The following is a 26,077-nucleotide window of genomic DNA, read 5'->3' on the forward strand; positions in this document are numbered from 1 at the left end:
TATGGTAAAATGCAAACCATTCTTTTTATAATTGAGGCTTTTTCTCTCCCTTTCATTTAAGGCTTCTTTAGCGAAAAGTTTCTTTTCCAGATAAGATATGTTTATATATTACTGTTGACGCATGCTTTGTTATGGGGAAGAACTCTTAAACCTAATAAAGTTTCACTTTTGCTTTTTAATTCATGCGAAAATCTGCTCATGGTTAAAAGTTACTCATAAAAGTTTTCAAATACAAAATATTAATTGAATTCAAAGTTCTAAATATTAATAAAAGTTCTAAATATTACAATTCTATCAACAAATAATTATCTTTAAATAATTTACCTTTTAAAATCCAACAATTTCTACATTCTATTCTCAAATCCACCACATACATATAACGGTTAATTCTTCCTCTGTATTTCCTGTAAGATATTTCTCGTCACAAATACAAATTAGAGTAAGTTTAACTTTAATATTTGAAAAATACTTACACAATATGTAAGGTAACACTAATTACATGTAAGTGACTGAACTAAATTAAGCTAGTAACCTGAAATATATTAACTTGGTGCACTTACACGAAAATAATGCATACATCAATAACCAAAAGTAGACTATATCAAAATAACATAATCTAACAATCGAGAATAGAAAGTTTACCATAATGCTATCTTCGAGCACCCCCAACAACGTGATGATTCTCCGGTGACTTATCAACATGAAACTTCTGGAATGCGTAATCTAAAAAAGGACTGACAAAATATTACAAAAGTCCATGACTGCAATTTGAAATATTAAGCAGAACTTAAAATTAATTTACCAGTGAAGGAGTTATATGTATTACCTTTATTCACTGAATCTAAAACATGAGCCCTTTTTATAAAAACTCTGCAGACTTGATGTTTCTTTTGGTTTGTATATCATATTGTTGTGTTTTCTTTTGGTTTGTAAATTTTATTGTTGTAAAATTTTGGAAATGGAGTAGCAGCGGGTTGTTTATAAATATTGGAGGATGAATCCAAAATTAAATTGGCTACGAGTATACCACCTTCCCACGTTTTCCTCTTTTGCTCGCGTATGTAGAGTTTAAATCGGAATAGAATTCTAGCTTAGATGATTTACAGTTATATCTTTAAATTATATAAATATTTAAGGTTATAAAAGTCGATCAATATTTTGAGGATATTTTTGTCGTTCAATATTTAACCTAAATTATTCGTGATTTAACAATAATAATAGAAATATAGATATAGATTTAGATATAGATAGATAGAGATAGATATAAATATAGCAATGTCTAAGGGTGTGCATAAGATTCGTCATATTTACGTTTATTAGGTACGACTTGTTAAATAAAGAAGTTAGATTTTATTTGATTTAATTTGATTTTTGTAGCATTCGATTAAGAATGACAGTGGGACAGGTAGCGACATGAAACTTAACTCGCAAAATTTTCAACCCATCTCCTCTTACCTTGCACAAGATTTTTTTGTAATTTCAAATGGTGATTGGTGCTATGATGATAATATAACAAAATTAGTATAAGCAATTTAATTGCCTGACAATCTTAGAAGCAAATACTTTGTATAAATCTAGAAAAAGGTAATCGAATAAATATATAAATAATTATATAATTCGTTATCATATTCCCAGGAACTAATAGGTACTAGAAGCAAACTTACTTCAGTGAGAAGTGGTTTTATCCAAATGGTTTGGAAGGTAAGATATTAAGAATTTGGCAAAATACTCAAACAAACACTTAAAGTTGGTTTTAACTGTCAGTTGAACACTTCAACTTACTTAATGATCATCTAGACAACTCAACTTAGCATAGGTGTATCCCGTAAACTCTCCACATGGCAAAATGTATTACTTTTACGTGAGGGAAGCCTAAATAATATTTTCCCTTTTTTAAAAGATTTAAATAGCCCCACCCTACCACTCGTTTCTTTCTTAAGAAAGTTGGCAATGGAAAGACCACCTAAGTGGGAAAGCTCCTCAAAATATGGTAACACGGAATTAGCAACAACTATTGCCTCATTGTTCAATCAGAGTAAGAGAATGAAGAGAACAAGAGAGATATTTTTAACAGTGTCTCCGTGAATCAACTATCTACAAAACCAGTTCTGCCACCACCAATGCCGTCGCCGTCATTTCCGTTATTGTCTAAGCTTTTTCTAAACCTTTAAGAAAGAATAGTGTATACGGTCGAAATCGGGCTCGACTATTGTATGACAGATCGGGCTCGAAATGCGAGGGGTTGAAGATCGACCCCGAGTCTAATCGAACCAGAACACGAGGTCAGAATGTCCGTCCTCGAGAACATTGAGTCCATGATCTCAGAATCGAACCTGACTCCGAATAAGCTCGAGGAAACATGGCCGGTATAACCAACAGAAGACCGAAATATCCGTAACCGGTCGGATATCACAGCGAGAATCTCGGCACGTATCAATAAAGAACCGACAAATGAGTAAATCAGGAGATTTTTACCTTTTATAGAATTGTATAGGACTCCCCTACTTTATAAATGGGGTCTGGTTACTTGTGAAACACACTGTAACTCGCATTCCAAAGCAATATATTATTATTTTTAGTTCTTATTATTCTCCTGTCATTCTGTTCTGATATCGATAAAAGCACTTTTGGCTCGAGGGCGGCTAACCTTCTAAGGCTAAGACTGTTCAACCTGTGTGGTTTGCATTTACTTTTCTATTGTTTATTTCAATTTCAGTCTGATTTATCATTTTGTATCAAGCTAGATCACGTATCCTTAAAACCACGTACAAATCTAATTGTTATCCGATTTTGAGGGTAAACAGTTTGGCGCCCACCTTGGGGCTAAGGATAATAGTGTTTATTTGATACAAATTTTCATAACACACACACACACTACTTTACGTTTGCTCTTTGAAGTGTCTTTGATTTCAGGTTAAAACACAAAATGTCGAACTCTCAATTAGCACCCCTACATGTTGACAACGAGTCCAGTTACCATCGTGAAAATAACAACGTAGCACCCGGTAACGAGGTACCGCCCACTGATCCCATCAAAATTCCGGTCGCAGACCCAATTGACGCTAATTCACATATGGCTATTGATGCAAACTTGCCAACTGACCCCGAGAATAGTGTCTGTGGTGGAGCCCGATCGGCAACTCAAAATACACAAAACATTGGAGGGGACGGGATCCGTTTACAGGTGATCTTCGAAATGATGCAGGCTCAACAGGCGGCGATAGCTCAGTTACAGAACCGAAGCAGTGCACCGAGCAGAGTTGAACCCGATCTACCCCGGGAAGTCACCTGCAGGGATGAACCGGTCGCAAAAAGGTCGAATGAACATGAATCGGAGCTAACCCCGAGATCATAAAGATGCTCAAAGAATTTACAAAACAGATAGAATCAGCGGAGAAGAAAATCGAAGCTAATGACAAAAAGGTGGAAACCTATAATTCCAGGGTAGACTAGATATTGAAAGGCCTGGATTCTAAGAAGTTCGTGCAAAAACCTTTTCCTCCGAGCGCGGCTCCGAAGCCGATCCCTAAGAAATTCTGTATGCCCGAGATACCTAAGTATAACAGAACGACCGAACCAAATGAGCATGTAACCTCTTATACATGTGCCATAAAAGGGAATGACTTGGAGGACGATGAGATCGAGTCCGTTCTACTGAAAATATTTGGAGAGACTCTGTCAAAGGGAGCTATGATATGGTATCACAACTTACCTCCTAATTCTGTTGACTCATTTGCTATACTTGCAGATTCTTTCGTGAAAGCACACGCTGGTGCCATCAAGGTCGAGACCAGGAAGTCAGACCTTTTCAAAGTAGAACAGAAAGATAACGAGATGCTCAGAGAGTTCGTATCTCGATTTCAGATAGAAAGGATGGACCTACCGCCGGTTGCTGATGATTGGGTTGTTCAAGCTTTCACTCAGGGACTCAATATCCAAAGCTCGGTAGCTTCACAATATTTGAAACAAAACCTGGTAGAATATCTGGTTGTTACTTGGGCCGACGTGCATAACCGGTATCAATCGAAGATCAAAGTGGAAGATGATCAACTCGAGGCCCCTTCGGGGTCTATTTATCCCGTCAGAAACATCGATAGAGTCAAGAGAGACATCGATCGTGAACCGAGACCAAACAGGGATTGGTACCAACCGTATAATGGAGATCGAAGAAGAAGCGGGTCCGGGCGAAACTCTATGAGAAATGAAAGGAGATGCTCAAAGAGTTCACTCAGGGACTCAATATCCGAAGCTCGGTAGCTTCACAACATTTGAAACAAAACCTGGTAGAATATCTGGTCGTTACTTGGGCCGACGTGCATAACCGGTATCAATCGAAGATCAAAGTGGAAGATGATCAACTCGAGGCCCCTTCGGGGTCTATTTATCCCGTCAGAAACACCGATAGAGTCAAGAGAGACATCGATCATGAACCGAGACCAAACAGGGATTGGTACCAACCGTATAATGGAGACCGAAGAAGCAGCGGGTCCGGGCGGAACTCTATGAGAAATGAAAGGAGAAGCGACAGAGGTCATAGCAACCGGGGTCTCATGAGTAAAAACAGCTTCGATAGGCCCATCGGGCCTAAAGAAGTACCGAGGTTATCGGAATACAACTTTAATATCGATGTTGCCGCCATTGTATCAGCTATCAGACACATCAAGGATACCAAATGACCTCGACCGTTACAATCCGATCCATCCCAGAGGGATCCTAACCAGATGTGTAAATATCACGGCACTCACGGCCACAGAACGGAGGATTGCCGACAATTGAGAGAGGAAGTAGCCCGATTATTCAACAACGGGCATCTTCGAGAACTCCCAAGCGACCGAGCAAAAACTCATTTTAGGAATAGGGATTCCAACAAGCAGGACGAGCAAGAAGAACCTCAACACGTCATTAACATGATTATTGGTGGGGTCGATGTTCCTCAGGGGCCGATATTGAAACACACCAAAGTATCCATCACATGGGAGAAACGGACTCGAGATTACATACCAGAAGGAACCTTGTCTTTCAATGACGAGGATGCGGAAGGAATCGTGCAACCCCACAATGATGCACTGGTAATATCTATACTCATAAATAAATCCTGAGTTAAACGTGTGTTAATTGACCCAGATAGCTCCGCCAATATCATCCGATCGAGGGTCGTGGGGCAACTCGGTCTACAAGACCAAATTGTGCCTGCAGTCCGAGTTCTAAACAGGTTCAATATGGCGTGTGAAACCACTAAGGGTGAGATAACGTTACCAGTAAACACCGCCGGGACCATCCAGGAAACTAAATTTTATGTGATCAAAGAAGACATGAGGTACAACGCTTTATTCGGAAGGCCATGGATCTTCAACATGAGGGTAGTTCCCTCGATACGAAATTCCCAACACCTAGCGGAGTCAAAACAGTCTATGGTGAACAACCGACTGCCAAGGAAATGTTCGCGGTCGAGGAGGTGATACCGGCATCTACAATTTCAACATCGAAGGATCCGAACCAGATGGTCAAAAAAGGGGCCAAATAGCAATCACTGACACCAACATTGGCAGATTCGGAGAAACGAGGGGAATGAGAGGATAATGATTATGGGGTTCCCAGATCTTTTATATCCCCCGATGATTCGGACGCCACTAAATCGACGGTCGAGGAGCTGGAATAAGTCATATTGAGAGAACACTTGCCTGATCGAAAGGTATACCTGGGCACGGGGTTAAGCTCCGAGCTCAGGAAAAAACTCATTCAATTTCTTATAACTAATGAAGATTGTTTCGCTTGATCCCATCTTGATATGACGGGGATTCCACCGGAGATAAGTAATCATAAGCTAAGCCTGGACCCGAAATTCCATCCGGTCAAACAGAAGAGGAAGCCCAAGTCCGAGGTCAAACATGCTTTCATCAAGGGTGAGGTATCTAAACTCCTTAAAATAGGGTCCATTCGGGAAGTTAAATACCCGGATTGGTTAGCAAACGTAGTGGTAGTCCCTAAAAAAGGGAACAAATTAAGAATGCGTGTAGACTCTAAGGATTTGAATAAGGCATGTCCTAAGGACTCTTTTTCTCTACCCATCATCGATCACATGATCGATGCCATGGCCGGCCACGAGATCCTCAACTATAAATAGGGATCTTCATAACCCAGACACCAAAAGTTATAACAAGAAGCAAGAAAGAGCTCGTGGATCAAACACTGCAAATTCCTCCATAAATTTCAAGTTCAAGCTCAAGAACGAAGAACAAATCAAGTTCAAGTTCAAGCTCAAGAACAAGATCATCGTTCGTGGCAACAACTATATATTCAAGATTAAGCTCGTAAGCCCTTAAATTTATTTACTATTGAAAAGAAGAATCAGATGATTCATAGAGATTGTACACTCATATTATTTGAAATCAAATACTATGATTGTTGCGATACTTTTCGGTCTTGGTTTTATTTTCTCGACGCAATTTATTATCTACAAGAAGAAAATTGCTACGTACTTGTTCCCATAGTTGAATTACAAGTAGATACTCTTAATATTTAGTCAAAAATCACTTTCTATCTCTGTGAAATGAGAAGGGGTGACAATTTTGGGACAGGGGAATACTAAATACCTCTTTATGCATATGGTTGTTATTTTCAGTGTAGTTGCTTAATCCTATCTATCAGATTAGAATGCAGATCAAGATAATTCCGCAATATATTAAAAGGAGAAAAAATCTTCGCACTGACTAAGGACCAAACTTTGGCCTATCCGATATAACCAGAATGCTATGATTATTGAAGTTTAGCTTACGACTTTGGCAGTATCAATTACATGTCTGCTGTGATCCTCAAGAGTTTGTGAGTTCGAGTCACCCCAAGAGCAAAGTGAAGAGTTTTTGGAGGGAGAGAGCCGAGGGTCTATCGGAAACAACCTCTACCCCAGGGTAGGGGTAAGGTCTGCATACACACTACCCTCCCCAGACCCCACTAGTGGGATTATACTGGATTGTTGTTGTTGTATGATCCTCATCTACTCCTGAAGTATCATTGTTGCGGTCAAACGCACGTACAAATATACATAATTGTCAAATAATAAAGTGACAAGCAGCATATCATTCCCACGAAAACTTGCGATTAACTGTCAACTAAATTAAACAAAAATAATTAATCTATTCAAGTGATTTTATAAAGTGTGATTATTTAACTAAAAGTAATCTAGATTAATAAACTAAGACATTAAAGAAAACAAGTCGGCAACCCTAGAGACGAATTCAATGAGAGAAAACATTCTGGGACTATAGGTCACCTAACAATTCCGTTGATTTTTTTCACTTAAATTGACTAATTAATTTATTTAGTTTATTAATTGACATGTTAATATTACTCGTAGTATTTTTTGAAATACTACTCGCATATTCAAACTAATTTAACGCCTCTATTCCTGTGAAATTAGAAATAACAAGAATGCACTAATAATTCTTATATAGTAATCAAGAAAAACGATTAAGGGTATTCCTTTCCTAACTGCAAATACATTCCCGAGGCCTAGGTTAGAATCTTGCTCTATTCAATCCTATTAGTAATATGGAATTTCCTCTCTCTAGTTCAATCATAGATTCGTAGATAATATTTAATTGATGATCAAGCAATCAAAAGTTAAACGCATGGTTGAATAAATAAATTAATAAAAAAAATTCAAACTTCAAACTATAATGTTCATGTAGCACCTATAACCCTAGAAAAAATAAATTATAAAATTAAAAAAAAAGAATAGAAGAAAACTAGTTAAAAGCTTTCTTCAAGCGTGTGATCTGTGTTCTCTGCCTCCAAAGTATCATCCCTCCCCTTAAAATTAGGTTTAGAAACCCTTTTATATAATTTACAGGCGTGTAGGACCAAAAAAATACCTTCTCCAAGTCGAAATAGAACAATTCCCGGAAGTCGACATGACCGTGCTAGCCTGGGCGCTGGCCTCTTGAAAGTTCTGTTTCTAGCGCCATAGGTGACGCCAAACGCATGCCTAGATGCCGGAATTCTGCACTTGACATTTTCCTTCTTTTTCTGCTTCAACTTGAGCACGTTCACTCCCGATTAATTTTTACACATATAAAATATCCCAAATAAGCTCAACTCATTGTAATACACATAAAACCCAAAAAAGTAGAGTAAAATATGAGGCAATTTTTATATAAAAATTATATACTTTTAGCCGAACATCAATCATTGATATGTGCTTCAGCACCACGTATTGCAGCAGCATAGTTCTGATCGGAGGAAGCTGATTCTTCTGCACAAACGATTTTATTTTTTATCTTTTTGGTTGTTTATTATTCTTTTTCTTGGTATTTCTCTTTTTCCTCCCTTGTTTCATTAGTGTGGAGCTCAACAATAAAATCAGCGCAGCCTACAAAAATCATAAAGAGTCAAGCACCACAATTTATCTTCCCCGTTTCTTTGGCTAACACCAACGGAGTCAATGCGTGCTTCTATACTCTTCCACAGTCAATACCCATATTATCAAAAAATGATGATGTTTCCTTCTTTATTCTTAGAACTAGTGAATTTGTATGAGAGAAAATTAATATATGGTCAAAGATTAAGTTCATAATTTTTATGAAAAATATATTAATCTTCACTTATCAATTAAGTTATTACATGAAGAAAGGAATTTTTTATCTTTGACATAACTTGCTCCATATAATATCAGATAAGCAAACTTAAAAGGGAGAGAGAGAGCTACACTCCATAAACTTACGGTATCTATTAAAAAATCCGGAATTAGCTACGAACTTCATCGCTAATCTGTCGTTAAATCGCTCGTAGTTAATATAATTTTTTTGATAATCTGTCGCTAAGTAGGATTAACGACGTATTTTGATGTTTAGCTACAGAATTTGTCCGGTACTAATTCCTGCTTTTTTAGTAGTCTCGAGATAGCTCATGCAACAAAATTGCTTAAGAGACATTATTAAGTATCAATTTGAATTAAAAATTCATGCCTCATCTCCCGTACTCACAAAATGAGTAAGAAGTGGAAAAACTGGAGAAAATGGGTATGTTAGGTTGTCTTGACCTTGCTCGATATGCTTAATGCTTAAGCATCATGAACCTCTAAACTCTAGTCCCTGACCAGTTGTTGCTCCAATTTTGATCACCAACTGACAACAATAAGTTTTTATAAGGCAAAAAGGATATATGCGATTGACAACAATAAGTTTTCTGTTGTTGAAATATGTGTTGGTTTCCACCAATTAGTTATAGCTTTTTCGTTTAGAGAAAGGGTATGATCATTTAACATCAACGCATTCCATTAAAGTAGCAATTCTTACCGTAGACCACCAGAGTAGCTGGTATGATGCCAAAGAAAAGCATGCACCAGAGATCACATAGAAAACAATAGTAATGGAGTGCAAAAACTTAAAGAAAAAATAGAAGATACCTCTATAGTAGTAGAAACATAGAATACAATAGTGAGAAGAAACTCAAGTTTAGCTTACACTGTCCCCTTTAGATTTGGATGCCATGATAGTTCCATGCCTTAGATGGCAATCTTGAAGAACTGGAAAAAGATATATTGAAATGATAATTGTGAACTCTAGCAAGCAAATGACTAAGCTGTGGATAAGCTAGAAGGAATTTTGATACAAACCACATGATCAACCTTTGTATTTCTGACCGAGCGACAATCTTGCAAATACCTATTCTAGTCCAACAAAACAAACAGAAAGAGAGACTACAAAAGCAATGTGTTTATGCTTACAAACCACCACCACCACGTACAGCTGAAAGAACAAGTACTGGTTACATATTTCATCAAACGTTATATTTAAGCGGAAGCAGGCTTGCTCTATTTGAAGGAGATAGGCTGCAATTTCATCAAACGTTACAAACTTTGTGTAACGGGAGCTGTCTCATTTTCTTACTTTAAGATTTAAGATAATTAAATACCACTCTCAATAGAACTTTAAGACAAATTGGAACGTTACAGAAATGTTTTACCTGGGGTTAATTTAGTAGAGAAATGAGAGGAAAAGGCAAAAAAATGACAAAAAAGATAAATATCTAGCCTAAGAGAGGTGCCAAGTCAGCACTTTGTTTCCCCTACTTTATATATATTTATAGATTATAGATCTCCATTAGGCTAGGTTTTCTCTTTTCTCTCACTACTCTAAAACCCCATTCTATAAATCGAAAAAACAAAAATGCTATATTATTGAAGATGACATTTTCACTCTCTTACAAAGGTATAATGCAATTATAGTGCTGAGAGTGTTCACTTGAGGTGGCAACATAAGTTGGCAGATGAATAAATGATTGGATGGAATGCATTAGTGAAAAAGTCTATAATATGAATTACCAATGCAAGAGAGTATCAAATTATATGGCGCTATTTTTAAAAAAAACAAACCATAACTGTTCAATTATAGTGCTGAGAGTGTTCACTTGAGGTGGCAACATAAGTTGGCAGATGAATAAATGATTGGATGGAATGCATTAGTGAAAAAGTCTATAATATGAATTACCAATGCAAGAGAGTATCAAATTATATGGCGCTATTTTTAAAAAAAACAAACCATAACTGTTCAATTATAGTGCTGAGAGTGTTCACTTGAGGTGGCAACATAAGTTGGCAGATGAATAAATGATTGGATGGAATGCATTAGTGAAAAAGTCTATAATATGAATTACCAATGCAAGAGAGTATCAAATTATATGGCGCTATTTTTAAAAAAAACAAACCATAACTGTTCAATTATAGTGCTGAGAGTGTTCACTTGAGGTGGCAACATAAGTTGGCACATGAATAAATGATTGGATGGAATGCATTAGTGAAAAAGTCTATAATATGAATTACCAATGCAAGAGAGTATCAAATTATATGGCGCTATTTTTTAAAAAAACAAACCATAACTGTTCTTGATAAATTAGATGATGTCGCTCAACCTTTGGATGATGATAGTGTTTTAGAATGTGAATTGAAGGCGATCCCTTTTGTAACCAGTGAAGCTTCAGTAGAAACTGCAGCATGTATAAAGGTACTAAATAGAGTAATTGGTTTTGGGGTTCCAAATGATGCCAATATGTTATATGGTTCAATTATTGAGGCTCCATTGAATATAAATATATCGAATGGTCAAACATCGAGAACTGACACAGATAACTTATTTCATGGTACTTCTATGCATGAGACAAATATTACAGTCAAAGTTGTAGTGCCAAAAAAAAAAAAACGCTCTCAATTGTGGCGGTTGGTAAGGGATTAGATACCCATGGACCAGCTTGTGCTGCCACTTGACTCGTCGATGACAGCAGTAGAAGACATAAAAGTCATTGATGCGGTGCAAAATTGCAGCAAAGGAAACTGGACAAACATATTAAAAGAGGACTTTAAGAGAGACAGAAACACTTCACAACTCTCTCAGAGCTGAGCCATTATTAATAAAAAACAAGGGACCATGATCGAAAATGGCTCATAGCTTTCAGAGGCTCAGCTAGCAGCTCATCGCACAATATCCATAGCTTTTAACATGCCTACGAGAGATAATCTGAAAGCAGCTTGTCCAATCAGTGATGGTGTGGGGCAAAATTCAGGCGGTGAACCTAGTAACTGTTCACATTCTGTTGCTGCTGACATTGTATTTGGTGGTACATAATCCAAACATCAACAATAACCGTCATTATCAAAACCTCATGTAATCCCAAAAAAACCACCGCCAAGGCCTACTATGAGCCCAGATTAAGTGGTCAAAGCTATTGATGTGACTGCATACCAAGAATGCTATCCTTTCAAATGTTGCCTTACTACTCAAGACACACAATGTCTAAAATTGCCCTCCAAGTACCTGGAAGAGGTCTTGCAACCAAATCATCTGTCCCGGACAGTACAAATGATTTGCCCAATAATGTGTACTTTATTTGTAATAGCCCGTTGTTTCATTCTTCATGCCCATCAAATGCCTCACGACCTAGAACTCAGCAAGTGTTGGGCCACTCCTTGAGACCTGTATCATCGGCAGTCTAACCTAGCCTGGCTGGTACTTCATCCATACCAAATGCTCCAGTTAAGCCCAACACCCCAACTTTTGGTCCAGCAACTAAGTTTGAAGTAAATACTAAGGAAGAACATCTCTAGAAAAATAAAATAAAAGCTCTTTCTAATGCATAAAGTGAGAAACAAGTAGGAGATCCAGGTGCTTCTAGTGATAAGGCACTACCACCACAAGTTCAACAAGATTAAACTCCTACATCAAGCAATCCATTGATAAGAAAGCTAAAGATTAAACTTCAGTTTTGGGTAATGAACTTAAGGAGCATAGACAAGAGGATCAAGATTCTGTTCACACTAATACTCCAGTCGTTCAGGTTCAAGAAGAGTTAATCAATAATACAAGTGATCCCAATAAGGCACCATTTAAAATCGACTAGTAAACGATATGTGAAACTTCAATGCTGGAGGAGACAAATAATAATTTATATTAACATACTAATTTTCTCGATATAACAAGGGCACTAAATAAAGTTAATATCCTAAAGTCAAATTTTAAAAAGTTCTTTTTTTTCTCTTGCTTTTTGTTTAAGGTGTAGTATTCTTACATCAAACCTTTATGTTCATAATACACATCTGATAGTAATATTAATATTTATATTGTATCGGTTAATTCAAGTTAATAAGATGTCAATCATGTGTTTAAAATATATTACCTTGGATCTTATTGTAAAAAAAATTATTTACTAATATAAAGATTTGATTAGTTTAATTTAAAGTTCTAAATTTTTTCTATAGTAGGCATTCTTTCTTTCTTTGTTACAAAGATTTGTACATTTTCCTTTTTAATACAAAATTCAATAGTGTCTAAGCTAAAATAAGATTAGAAAATCCACTATTAAAAATTTGAGGCCCCAAAATTTTGGAAGCCTAAAACAAAGGCTTCACTGGCGTCCCCTGCGATATAAACATCTAAAAGAAAATACAACACGAACACAACTAAAACTGTTAATTACAACATTTAGAATAGGAGTATACTTGGATTCAACGCGGAAAAGTAAAAGATGCATATAAAGTCTCTTCCTTGTTAACATTTGTGACTCATTGTCTGCTTCAGAATAAATCAATAGACTATAAACTTAGGACTAAGGCATTTTTTGGAACCTCAAATTCAAATAGTACACGCACAAGAAGACAGAAGCATAAAAATTAGATTAGTAAACATAATTTCCTCCTTATGAACCATAAATTACCCCCCTCCCCCTCCCCCCCCCCCCCCCAAAAAAAAAAGAAGAAGATAGAACATTGCATCATCACATCTAAAAATGTTAAACAACCGTATAAAGAATAAATTTGCATAAAATTTTAGAATTAATTAGAAAACTAAATATTAGAGCTAAGGCATTTTCGGAACCTCAATTTTAGATCAGTTTGAAAATCGACTAGCAAACAATTGTGAAACTTCAATGTAACATCACAACTATTTATTCTTTATTTTATTAGAAAACATTACTTTTTTCTATACGAGCACACTGTAGACATGTAAAAATTATTGAGAGTGTCCATACAAAATTTGAATTAAATTTTAAATTATTTTGGGTCGAATAATTAATCTGGACTTTACAAATTAAATATGTCCATTTTTATATTCAAGCCCAAGGTCCATTTCATCTTAAGGCCCAGACTCATGCCATGTGTCAAGTGACATGGCATGTCCAGTGATGTTTGGCATATTTCGATATGTGTTGATGTTACTTTACCCATGTTTTAACCGCTTCTTGATGTTATTTGATCTTTAAAATGCCCAACATGGTTTAATTATTGGTTTTATGACTAATTGAGTTATGTGTAGTGAATTAGGGTGTTTGGAGTGCAAAAATATGAAGAAAAGGTGCTCTAGGTAGAGGAAGAGAGATTGGATGCGTCGCATCCAATCTAGAAAAAGATCAGATTTCGTGCACCCTTAGCAGTGAAGTCGGCCCATAGCATCCGCCTTAGCATCTGCACCTGGGCAAAGCTGAGAAGTGGAGGACGAGGTAGATGCGTCGCATCCACCCTCGCATGCAAAGCTGAGAAATAGAGGACAAGGTGGATGCGTCGCATCCACCTTCGCAGGAAAAATTGAAATGGAGGACGAGGTGGATGCGTCGCATCCACCTTAGCATCAATCCCTGAAGCCGATTTGGACTAGGAATATGAGAGCTTTGGCCCACGACTTTTGTACGTAATATATAAGCCAAAAAATACCTCCTTTAGGTTATCTAACATATTGGAGAAGAGGAAAAAGGCACAACAAAGTTCTAAAACCACAGAATTCGTCTTGAGTTCCTATTCTCTCTTTCTTTTATTGATTCTTATGCACTCTTGTGAATTTTTGATGATTGCCTGAATATGAGTGGCTAAGAACCCTATTGTTCTAGGGTCATGGGTATACATGAATGTTGATGTTTGAAGTTTAATTTGACGAAGTTGATTTTATCATATTGGGTTGTTTATTTAATTCTGTTTTTAATTATTTTGCTGAGTAGCTAACAGTGAAATACTATCTACGAATCTAGAGTTGAACTCGAAAGTGGGAACTCTAGATTGCATATAGAATTAAATAGAGCAAGTTCTTAAACCCGGGCATCGGGGAAAGGATTTGAAATTGGGATAGACATATACCTAATTGCCTTGCTCGGTTGCAATACAGGAAGTGTAAATGCGTTCTTGTTAAATTTAATTCCATAGACATATAGGTATTAAGTTAGCTTGAATAGGCGAGTAAGGGCTCGACAGATTCTTATGAGTAATATCAACCCTGTCAACCAACAATCCAGATAAATCAATTAGTTATTTTAAGCTAAGAATGCAACATGATTGTTAAATATCCCGTGACCCTGGAATATTATCTCCCATTGATTGTTATTTAAAACTATTTAAGTGTTGTGTTGATTTCTGGTATTCCATTACTTGATAGTCTTTAGGTAGTAAATTAGACAATTATCTATTTTATAAGAAATCGCTTGAATCGATAAGCTATTTGAGTTTGAATTAGTTAAAAGTTAATCATAAGTCCTCGTGGGAACGATACTCTATTCACTACTCTATTACTTGATGACCACGTATACTTGCGTGAGTGTGTTTGGTCCCAACAAATTTTTGTCCAGTCTAATTCAAAGCCAACAAGATGACAACACATGTTAAAATGATGTGGCAATCCCAGTTAAAAAGCAATGACCAACCAAAGGTCGCCAAGTGTATAATATGACATGTCTTGGCCAATCACAAGCAGGCTAATCACATAGTTTGTGTGATAAGTTTGATGACTCACACGAGCCAATTAAAATCAAGCAAGGGAGTTCATATGTAACTGGACTGTCCATCCTCTACAACTATAAATAGAGGGGTTACATAACTCTCTGAGGAGATTCAAAGTTGGTGAAGAGCATTTCGCAATTGGTGAAGGCATCCACAAACAGAGAGATCAATCATCAAGTGCAAAGTTCTTCAACAAAGAAGTGGTCAACGAAGTTCTTCCCGGAGATCAACCTGAAACAACAAAGTATTGCTCGACGTTCTTGTCGATTAATTGCATTACAAGGAGGTCTGCATCATCCTACATTCGATAAAGGCGCTTCTCAAGCCCCCGAATCACAGAGAATTTTATAGAGGAGAATCAAGGGATACATATATTTGTACTCACAAATATTTATCAATAAAATCTCCTTTTTCTTCATATTTTTGTTGCAGCTTATTTTTCGTACTACGAAAATTTGTTGCGAACAAATTTTGGTACGCCTAGTGGGACCAATTCTGCCTTCATCTCTTCCTCTTGCAAGTTGAAAACTACGAACTTCAGATTTACTGCAGTAATGGCCTTCTGAAAGTGTGATGATATTTCATGCAAAGATGCTACTACTGCTGCATCCATTGAGCTCAGTCATGTTGGCCCAATTACTCGAGGCTAGTGGCTTGGATGGATCCGAATACTTCGCGTCCTTGGAGATGAAAAAAAAAAAATCTCACATGATGACTGCAACTGCTATCTCTAGGGCAATACCCCATTATCGTTATTTGACGAACTTTCTCAAACAACCTCCAACCTTGGCGGATTTGAGGATTTGGTGGATTTTCCAGTTTCAACGAAAGTCAACGCCTTAATAACTGACTCAACTAACGTGGACGAAAAGTTTGCCATGATCGAACGGACTATAGAAGTCTTGAAGAAATCTATTGAAGACAAAGACCTTCAAATCGCTCAACTCATGAACCAATTGGAGGCCTATGCACATGGAGAGTCGAGCCACGTCCATGCTTGTTCACCTAGCTTCACCTCGCAAAAAATAGCTATTGAGGAATCGCTTGCCAAGTTCATCATTCAAAAGAAAAATCAATCCACTTCAGTTGCAGCGTTATCTGTCCAACAATTGCAGGACATGGTAACAAACACTATCAGAGCTCAATATGATGGACCATCGCAAAGTTCGTTGTACTACTCTAAGCCTTATACTAAGCGGATTGATTTTCTAACCATGCCAACTAATTATCAACCACTAAAGCTACATCAATTTGATGGCAAAAGAAACCCAAGGTAACTATTGCCCACTTTGTCGAGACTTGTAACAATGCTGGAACACATGGTGACCTTTTGGTAAAATAATTTGTTCGTTCGCTGAAAGGGAATGCATTTGATTGGTACATCGACTTGAAGCCTGAGTCTATTGATAGCTGGGAGAAACTTGAGAAGAAATTTTTCAATCATTTTTATATTACCCGAAGAACCGTAAGCATGATAGAGTTAACATGCACTAAGAAAAGGAAGGAAGAGCCTGTGGTGGATTACATCAATCGTTGGAGAGCGTTAAGTTTGGATTGCAAGGATCGCCTTTCAGAAATATCTGCTGTGGAGATGTGCATTCAAGGAATGCACTGAGGCCTTTTGTACATCTTACAAGGGATCAAACCACGAACTTTTGAAAAACTGGCAACACGAGCGCACAACATGAGTATCACAAGTCATGGAAAGGCGTCTCCATTCGATGATCAGAAGGAGTTCAAGAAAAGTGTTGCATCAAAGAACCAAACCAAATAATCTATGGCGGTGAGAGAAACTTTTGCGAAAGTCGTGACCAAGCTAAAGGTGAAGGAGGAAAAGACCCCAAGTCAATATCCTAAAGAGGAGAAACGTTGTCCAACCTTGAAGGAATTAGAGGCAAAGGTTTATCCATTTCCAGATTCAGACGTACCCACGATTCTTGATGAATTGTTGACCAAGAAAGTCATCGATCTCCCTGAATCAAAAAGGCCTGAGAAAACTGGTAAAGTTGGCGATCCAAAATACTGCAAGTTTCATCGCGTCATTGACCACCCTACAGAGAAATGCTTCATCTTGAAGGAGAAAATCATGGCTCTTGTAAGTGAAGGAAAAATCATTATAGACATGGATGAAACAACAGAAGCAAACCATGCAAGTGACGTGCCCAAAGAAAAAAAGTGTTCAAGGTTGTAGAACATGTCAAGCACTGCCTTATTACAATTTGAAATTTTCGAGCTTGTTGAAGTTGATCTTCCAAGCAAAACTCTTGAAGGTTCACCAGAGCTGGAAAATCACTCTAAAGACAATGATGACGAGGGTTAGACTCTAGTCACTCGCAAGAAGCAAAAATATCATGCAATTTTAAGGCTACGAATTCTTAAGCCAAAAGTGATGATGATCAGTGTGGATAAGCTACAACCATCAAGAAATATCACATCTTCTACTAGAAACAAGATTAATGGTGTCTTATCACAAAAGTTCCGAAAGCCCCTTGCATGAATTCTTTCCTGAAAAATTCTTTCATGGAAGTCATGTTGGTGCGATGCATGTAGTTTTTAGCACAAATGAAACAAAGGAGAGCAACGATGAGTATCATCCACTAAAAACACAAGAACATCATGATAACAAAAAAGTTATCACTCGTTGTGCAACAATTTCCTTCACATATGATGATTTGATGCTAGGGTCTAAGCCACAAAACAGACATTTGTTTGTTGTAGGGGCTATTAAGGAACAACATCTCAATCACATACTTGTTGATGATGGTTCAGTTTTCAACATCATGCCAAAGAAGGTGCTAAAAAGCTTGGGATCTCTATTGATTAGCTGTCCAAAAGTAACCTAACAATCCAAGGCTTCAACCAAGGAGGACAACGCGCCATATGTATGATCCGCGTAGGATTATCCATTGGTCAGGTGAAGTCAAACACATTGATTCACATCATAGATGCTAAAACATCATACAACTTGTTGCTTGGACATCCTTGTATTCATGAGAATGGAGTAGTATCGCCTGCTTTGCATCAATGTCTGAAGTACAGAAAGGATGGAAAGATAGTCAAAATTGATACAGACATCAATTCTTTCACCGAGACAGAGTCATACTTTGCAGATGCAAAATTCTACCTAGATTCTTGTGAAGCGAGTGTGGAGAAAGAATCATCAATCGACAAAGTCAATGTTAAATCAAAAGAAGAAAATGAGGCTCAATGGACTGTTATTAAGCTGTCTAAGATGGGAACTGAAGAAATCTCCATTAAGCTATCATAATCTGAATGTGACATACAAACCAAGACTGATAAGGAGCATCCAGTTTTTCACTATGTTGCATGTGAGCGTTGAAAGAAAGGGCAACCTCTGTTAGAGGAATGTACTCCAAAGAAGCAAATGAGCCACAAAGCTATCCAAGATTTGAAGGAACATATGACTATACCGGTAGCACAAATCCCATCCATGACTTGCGAGTCTACTAAAGGCAATCCCTAAATTGATAAAATAAAAGGGCACTTTGATCCAAAGGTCTTCACACTTATTGAGAAGTCTGGTTACGATTTCTCCAATCTATCAGGGTTAGGAGAACCCAAAGATGAAGTCATTGGTGAAAAGATACATGGTCTTACTGAGTCCCAAATGAGGTTGAGAAAGCAAGGGCACTACGTCGCCACTCCTAAGTTTGGGTTAGGATTCATTATGGTAGAGCCTTTTCGAATTTCATCTAAGAGAGGCAAAAAGATAACTTCATCACAATACATCTCGGTAGAGGATACGAAGGAAGTTAAAGACAAGAAAATAAAACAACAAGCTTTAGTGTTTGATCGCATTGGAGGCTCCACACCTCGTGTCTCAATGTTTGAAAGGCTAAGTCACAAAAGTGAACCTGTATATTCCAAACATCTAAAGGAAGTTGCCACTACCTCAAAGACCTCCGTCTTTTATCACATGGGAACCAAAAGAAAGTCACCATCTAGAAAGATATTGTCGAAATATGAGGAGCAAGGTCACTACGAAGTTGTTGCTGACAAAGAAATATGTAGTGTTTTTCCATCACGTATGAAGAGGAAGTCTATTTTGTCAATATCCACAGATGGTCCACTGAAGGTGAAAATGAGTACCATCATTTATACTTGCCAACCTCATAGGGAAACAAATAAAGAGGAAGGAGCCATACCGACGATCCAAGGAAGTCAAAAGGAAAATTCAGACTTTGTGAAAATATCCTATCACATAATAGTGGAAGATAGCCCATGCCTTGACGTTGATGATGAAGTCCAAGAGGCTCCCTCTAAACTAGAATATGGCGATCAATCAACTGTAGATGAGCTTAAGGAACTACATTTAGACACTCTGGAAGTTCCACGCCCAACCGTTATTAGTGCGCTTCTTACGCCTCAAGGGGAGGAGGAATACTTCAAGTTGTTGACCGAGTACAATGATGTCTTCGCTTGGTCATATAAAGAGATGCCCTGCCTTATTACTAAGATAGTCGTTCATCATTTGGGAATCAAAAGTAGGACACGCTCTGTGAAGCAGTCACAATGCATGTTTCAACCCGAGTTAGTACCATAAATTTGAAGCCGAAGTCAACAAGCTCATCAAGGCGGGATTTATTCGAGAGGTAAAGTACCCATCATGGATCTAGAACATTGTACTTGTCAAAAAGAATAATGGTCAAATACGTGTTTATGTTGACTTTCGAGACCTAAACAAGGCATGTCGGAAAGATAACTTTCCGCTACCAGTTATTGAACTCATAGTTGATGCTATAAAAGGGCATGAAGCTATATCATTCATGGATGGTTCCTCCGAATACCATCAAATCGGAATGTCTCCAAAATATGAAGAGTGTACTGCTTTCCGAACTCCAAAAGGGATATACTGCTACAAAGTGATGCCATTCGGTCTGAAGAATGTTGGTGCCACCTACCAACGCACAATACAAAACATCTTTGATGACATGCTTCATAAGAGGGTTGAATGCTAAATCGATGACTTGGTGGTGAAGACGAAGAGTAGGCGTTACCACTTTGAAGACCTTCGAATTATTTTTGAAAGGTTAAGAAAATTTGACCTGAAGATGAATCCGCTCAAACGCGCATTTGGAGTTACCTTGAGGAAAGTTTCTTGGCTTCATTATGTGTCATCGTGGAATTGAAGTTGATCCCGCAAGATTTACGCCATTCAGAAAATGCCCAAGCCAAAGAACTTGAGGGAGATTTGAAGTCTCCAAGGAAACTTAACATTCATCTAGAGGTTCATCTGTAATCTGGCCGGACAGTGTCAACCCTTCAATCATATATTGAGGAAGGATATCCTTTTTCATTGGGATCAGTCATGTCAAAATGCTTTTGAAAGCATCAAAAGGTACTTGCTGAATCTGCCTGTGTTAGGGGTGCCAATGATTGGGAAGCAATTGATACTCTACATCGCAGTACAAGAGCGTTCACTTGGGGCACTACTTGCTCAAGAGAATAAGGAAGGAAAAGAACAAGCCTTGTACTACCTTAGTCAAACTCTGATAGGAGCTGAGTTGAACTACACTCATATTGAGAAAATATGCTTAGAATTACTTTATGCGATAAAGAAGCTAAGACATTATTTTGAAGTATACACCATCAAACTCATATCTCAAGTAGATCTAGTGAAGTTCGTGATGACTCGGCCTATTCTTTCTGGACGCCTAGCAAGATGGTCCATATTGTTTAATCAATACGAGATCACATACACACCTCAAAAGACCGTGAAAGGATAAGCGCTCGCCAATTTTCTAGTTGATCACCCTCTTCCAGCGAACTAGGAGCTTTTTGATGAGTTTTCAAATGAAGGCATTTTGTTCATTGAAGAATTTCCACCATGGATAATGTTCTTTAATGGATCTGCAGGTCATAACGCTGCAGGGGGCAGGTGTTGTGTTGATCTCTCCGGAAAGACAAGTCTTGCCATTATCCTTTGTTTTAGGTGAAACATGCTCCAACAATGCCACAGAGTACTAAGCTTTAATCATCAGTCTCGAAAATGGCATTAGGCATAAAGATTCTACAGTTGGAGATCTATGGTGACTCTAAGCTGATCATCAACCAACCTTTGGGGAGTTACGGCATAAATAAGGAAGATTTTTTTCCATACCACTAATATGTTTTTTATTTACTTGAAAGATTTGACCAAGTGTTCTTAAACCACATCCCAAGAGAAGAAAATTTCTTGGCTGACGCTTTGGCTAACTTGGCCACGATGATGGCACTCAGAGAGAGTGAGTCAACAAAGGTACACGTGTGTCATTGATGGGTCATTCCTAGACTTATTGATATTCAAATCAACGAAAGCCACCATACGTCTGTTTGGGTGATTGACGAAGAAGATTGGAGGCAACCACTAATAGAGTACCTTGAACATGGAACTTGAGGATCCGCAACAAAGAACATACATCAAGCGAAGGGCACCACGATTTATCTTCTATAAGGGGACATTGTTTCGCGGCTCTTTTGAAGGACTATTCTTGCGTTGTCTTGACAAAGAAGAAGCCCGCCAAGCGATGGAGGAAGCACATTCTGGTTCATGTGTAGCACACCAATCTGGTCCCAAGCTCCATTTTTGCATCAAGGGGATGGGCTACTACTAGACGACAACAATGAAGGATTGCATGGAGCATGCCGAAAGATGTCAAGCGTGTCAATTTCATGCCAAGTACACCCACAACCTCCAGAACCTCTTCATCTAACTGTAGCTTCATAGCCTTTTGATGCATCTGGACTTGAAGTTATTGGATCACTTCCAAAGTCATCAAAGGGACAAATGTATATATTGGCTGCCACATATTACTTCTCTAGATGGGTTGAAGTTGTTCCACTCAAGGAAGTGAAAAAGGAAACTGTTGCTGATTTTATCAAGTCAAATATAATTTTTAGGTATTCCATACCAAGATACATAATCGCTGGTAATGGAACACCATTTGACAATAAGCTCGTAAGGAGCCAATGGCCTTGATAAATCTTTTAACAAGACTATTGGTAACCTTTTTGAAGAAAGTTATTTCAAAGAACAAGAGAGACTGACATGAGAAAATTGGTGAAGCTTTGTGGGCATATCGGACAACCTTCAGCACTGCTACACAAGCAACTCTTTACTCTTTGGTGTATGCCATAGAAATGGTCCTTCCACTGGAGCAACAAATTCTATCATTGCGGATCGCAATCCAAGAAGGACTCACGTCCGGAGAGAATGCTCAACTTCGCCTAGCAGAGTTAGAGGCATTGGATGAGAAAAGATTGGAAGCGCAACAAAAATTGGAGTGCTATCAAGCTCGACAAGCTAGCGCCTTCAGCAAGAAAGTGCGGCCACGATCATTCCAAGTGGAAGACTTGGTCCTAGCTGTTTGAAGACCTATAATCCTCAACAAACACATAGGCGACAAGTTTACTTCAAAAGATGGGCCATATGTTGTGAAAGATGCATATTCAAGTGGCACATACAAAATTATTAATAAGGATGGTCTTAGGGTGGGTCCGATCAATGGAAAATTTCTGAAGCAGTACTTCCCATGAAATTCACCACGCTCCCTGACGAATGAGCCTAAACTGCACGTTGCTACGCTCTTTGACGCATGAGCCTAAACTGTTTGTAGCTACACTCCTGGCCTGCATGAGTCTAAACTGTGTATGACAAAATAAAAGTCCGCTAGGTTGAAAACCTCGAAAGCAGCAGCCTAGACAAAAGTTAGGACCAAAAAAAGAAAAAAAATCTGCTAGGTTGAAAACCTCGCAAGAGGCGGCCTAGGCAAAAATTAGGACATAAAAAATTTTCAAAAAAGAAAAGCTCATTTTTCTGAACTATGTTATGACTTGATCCTCTTCACCGAGGTTCGTAGGCAGCTTAGAGTTTCATTCTAAGTTCAGTCGCATGCGTTTTAAAAAAAAAAGTTTGGCGTCATGGGATCATCAAATAATTTTTTTCTAATGTAGAGGCATATGTAATTGAGGAAAAAAGACAATTTGGCACCAAAACACAAAAGACATTTTATTGCTTCAATAATGAAAGATATGTACATCAATGATAAAAGCAGAATGAGACATCATCCTATACAAGGAATCTAAAGTCATGCAAATTAAAGAAATATAAGCATGGTTGCCGACTAGTTCGTGACTTCTCCATATGATAGATCATCCTTGATGGCGTGCCATAGCATTTAGTTGCTTCCATAATTCCTTAACTATGTGTCTTGTTGTTGAGTCGTTGGCGCAATGGTCTACTTCTTTTGCTTGATGTTCTCATACATGGTCATGTACCTCACTCTAAAAAGTTTCATCATTATGTGAGCACCTTGGGTTAACTTCATGGATATCAAAAATTTGAGTGTACACAACTTTTGGGAAATGAGTACTTTCACATGATGATCTCTCTGCAACAAGTTCGTCTTTTGCATGGAGATTTTGCCCGTTGCTTGTTGCTCAAAATATCAAAATATCCACATATTATGTACCTTCTTGGTCTGACACCGAGACCTTTTGAGATCCTTCGCAAGTCTGCAAAAGAAATAAATAAGGAGATAAGATTTGTGATGATGGCCAAAGCCAATACATGCAAGGATGTAGAATCAAATTCAAAAAATATTTGTTAGGCTAACTAAGAATGAATGGAGCCTCCATCTTCGATGATTATAGTTCTTGATGTCCAAATTTCATAGGATCAAACCGTTGGGATTCCGACGCTCCTAGTTCAAGATGCTGTTTTTCTTGGCCGAAAGTATGCAAACCTGACAGCTCCCTGTAGTTAGGTTGACTTTAATATTTTTTTGTTGATAGCCCAAAAAGAGTTATGCCATGAAATTCATATGTATTGCAGGTCTTTGAGTTTACTTTCTAACGGTGTAAACGGATTACAATTTGGAGATTCCTCGCCCGAGATATGAATTCTTCGACGGGAGGGCGCAAAGTTGGAAAAACAAAACGAGTATGGAAGACCCCTAGATCAACTTCAAGAAATTTCCGCGGCCAATCGGTAAGGAATAATTCTATGATATTTTGAGTATTTCCTTATCTCTGAGTTTTATTTGTAGTGGCATAGACAGATCGCGATTTCGATATTCCTAGCCCAAGATATAATTTTTTTCATCTAAAGTACGCAAATCTGGAAATCAAGTGCAGCAGATATTTGTAGCAACTTTAAAATAGTATTGCGGACGTCCTAAAAGGATTTTTGCTGTGGTATTTATAGATGTTGTGGGCTTCAGAATTTTCTTTCCAACAGTTGAGATTTCGACACCCGTAACTCGAGATATGAATTTTTTCACAAAAGAGCTCAAAACTGAAGAGCAATTTCAGCATCAAATTTAAGAACTTGCTGGGGCCAATCTGGAAGGAATCCTCAACAGTAGAAGATGAACACAAGTTGAGAGCCCTCGATCTCCAATTTGGATGGTGAACACAAGTCCTCAACAGTACAAGATGAACAACGTAACTTTACATGACAAAATCGAGCATATTCCACTAGAGCAAGCGAGTACAGCTTGTGAAGGCATCTAAAGACAGCTTTTTGATGCTCTAGTTGATCTCTATTGAGTTTAAGGGCTGCTCAAGCGTCGTACATCCCTATTGCGGTGTTTTCTCTGAAAAATTGAGTTAGCAATAATATATATATATATCAAGCTTATTATGATCGAGCATGTGTCCGTGAGGCCTACTAATCAATGTGGACAAATACATAGCTAAATTGAGTTGGCAATAATATATATCCAACTCCTGTCTATTTTTCTACTTATTTAGAAGAGGGAGTAAGCAGGACTTCGTCGTCGTCCTGCTTCCCGGAGTAATATTGTAAATTCAGATGTAATAAGCTTTGTTTGATTCATGTATGAGTCAGAGATCTGCTTTAAAGATATGACACGTGTACTATGCCATTAAAAGCTGGACCAAGTATTACTTTTATGCCCTTCTTCCTACAAACTACAAACTCCCACTCCCAAAGGCTTTTGTGTTCAGCTTCAAGTCCTCGCCCTTTTCCTCTACGAGTAATCTCCGACCAAATTCTGATGGCAACAAATATTTAGATTGTTGCCTGAAGCTCTCTTTCTACATGTAAGTTCGCTCTTTCTCTCTCACTAGAGCTCTCTGTCCATTCCCCTCCCGGGATATACTCATTTGTTGTTAGGTTTGGAATTGAAATTAGGAATTCTTCGGATGCATAATTTAGTTTTTATAAATATCTATTCGCATGGTATCTTTCGGGATTTTGATTTTTTAGAAAATGTTTGTGTTTGTACTCTGTTCGAGATTAAGTTTTTTAGCACTGGCAACGGCTAGGGTGCCCGGTGTTCTCATCCAATTGAAGGGTTCGATTTAGATTTTCTCTCGCTATAGGGAAGAAGGTAGCCCTCTCTGTCCATTATAATTTTAAGCTTTTATTTTGGTTGGAGTTGGTTATTAGAATATTTAAAAGAAAAAGTAATGCTTTCAAATTTAGAATGCATTTTTCAAGATTCATGATCATTTTCTTCAATTTTAAGGTAGGGATTAGAATTCAGTTTTATTTCAATTTTACAATTTTAGAATTTCGTGTCTTAGAAAAACTTTTTGATAATCATCTTCATGTCCGAAAAATCATCTAATCTTCTGTGATAGAAATCAGTGTTAATGGAGTTCTAGATTTTGTCACCGAGTCCTGTGAATGAGATGAGACTGTTCATTGAGCTGATAGTGAATCCATAGAAGGTGCGTGATAAAATGTCCTTGTAAGTTCTAGGTTTATTTTTTTTACTGCAAAGAGAAAGGGAAAGAACTGACTCAAATGTACTATTCAAAGGGGATTTTCTTCTATTTTGGCTGTAGTTTTCACTATAT

The 26,077-nt window shown here is 37.7% G+C and overlaps 1 long non-coding RNA gene and 1 pseudogene across 1 annotated transcript; one reads left to right on the plus strand and one right to left on the minus strand.

Moving 5' to 3' along the window:
• Positions 1–239: 239 nt before the first annotated feature.
• On the minus strand, positions 240–963 carry LOC117275167 (uncharacterized). Its single transcript, XR_004505317.2, has 2 exons — positions 827–963; positions 240–723 (listed from the first exon to the last, which is right to left on the minus strand). It is a non-coding gene; the product is annotated as an uncharacterized lncRNA (long non-coding RNA).
• Positions 964–10,772: 9,809 nt separating this feature from the next.
• LOC138896021 (uncharacterized) lies at positions 10,773–11,441 on the plus strand (annotated as a pseudogene).
• Positions 11,442–26,077: the final 14,636 nt, after the last annotated feature.

The sequence above is a fragment of the Nicotiana tomentosiformis genome, chromosome 7 (assembly GCF_000390325.3).
Source record: "Nicotiana tomentosiformis chromosome 7, ASM39032v3, whole genome shotgun sequence".
NCBI lineage: Eukaryota > Viridiplantae > Streptophyta > Magnoliopsida > Solanales > Solanaceae > Nicotiana > Nicotiana tomentosiformis.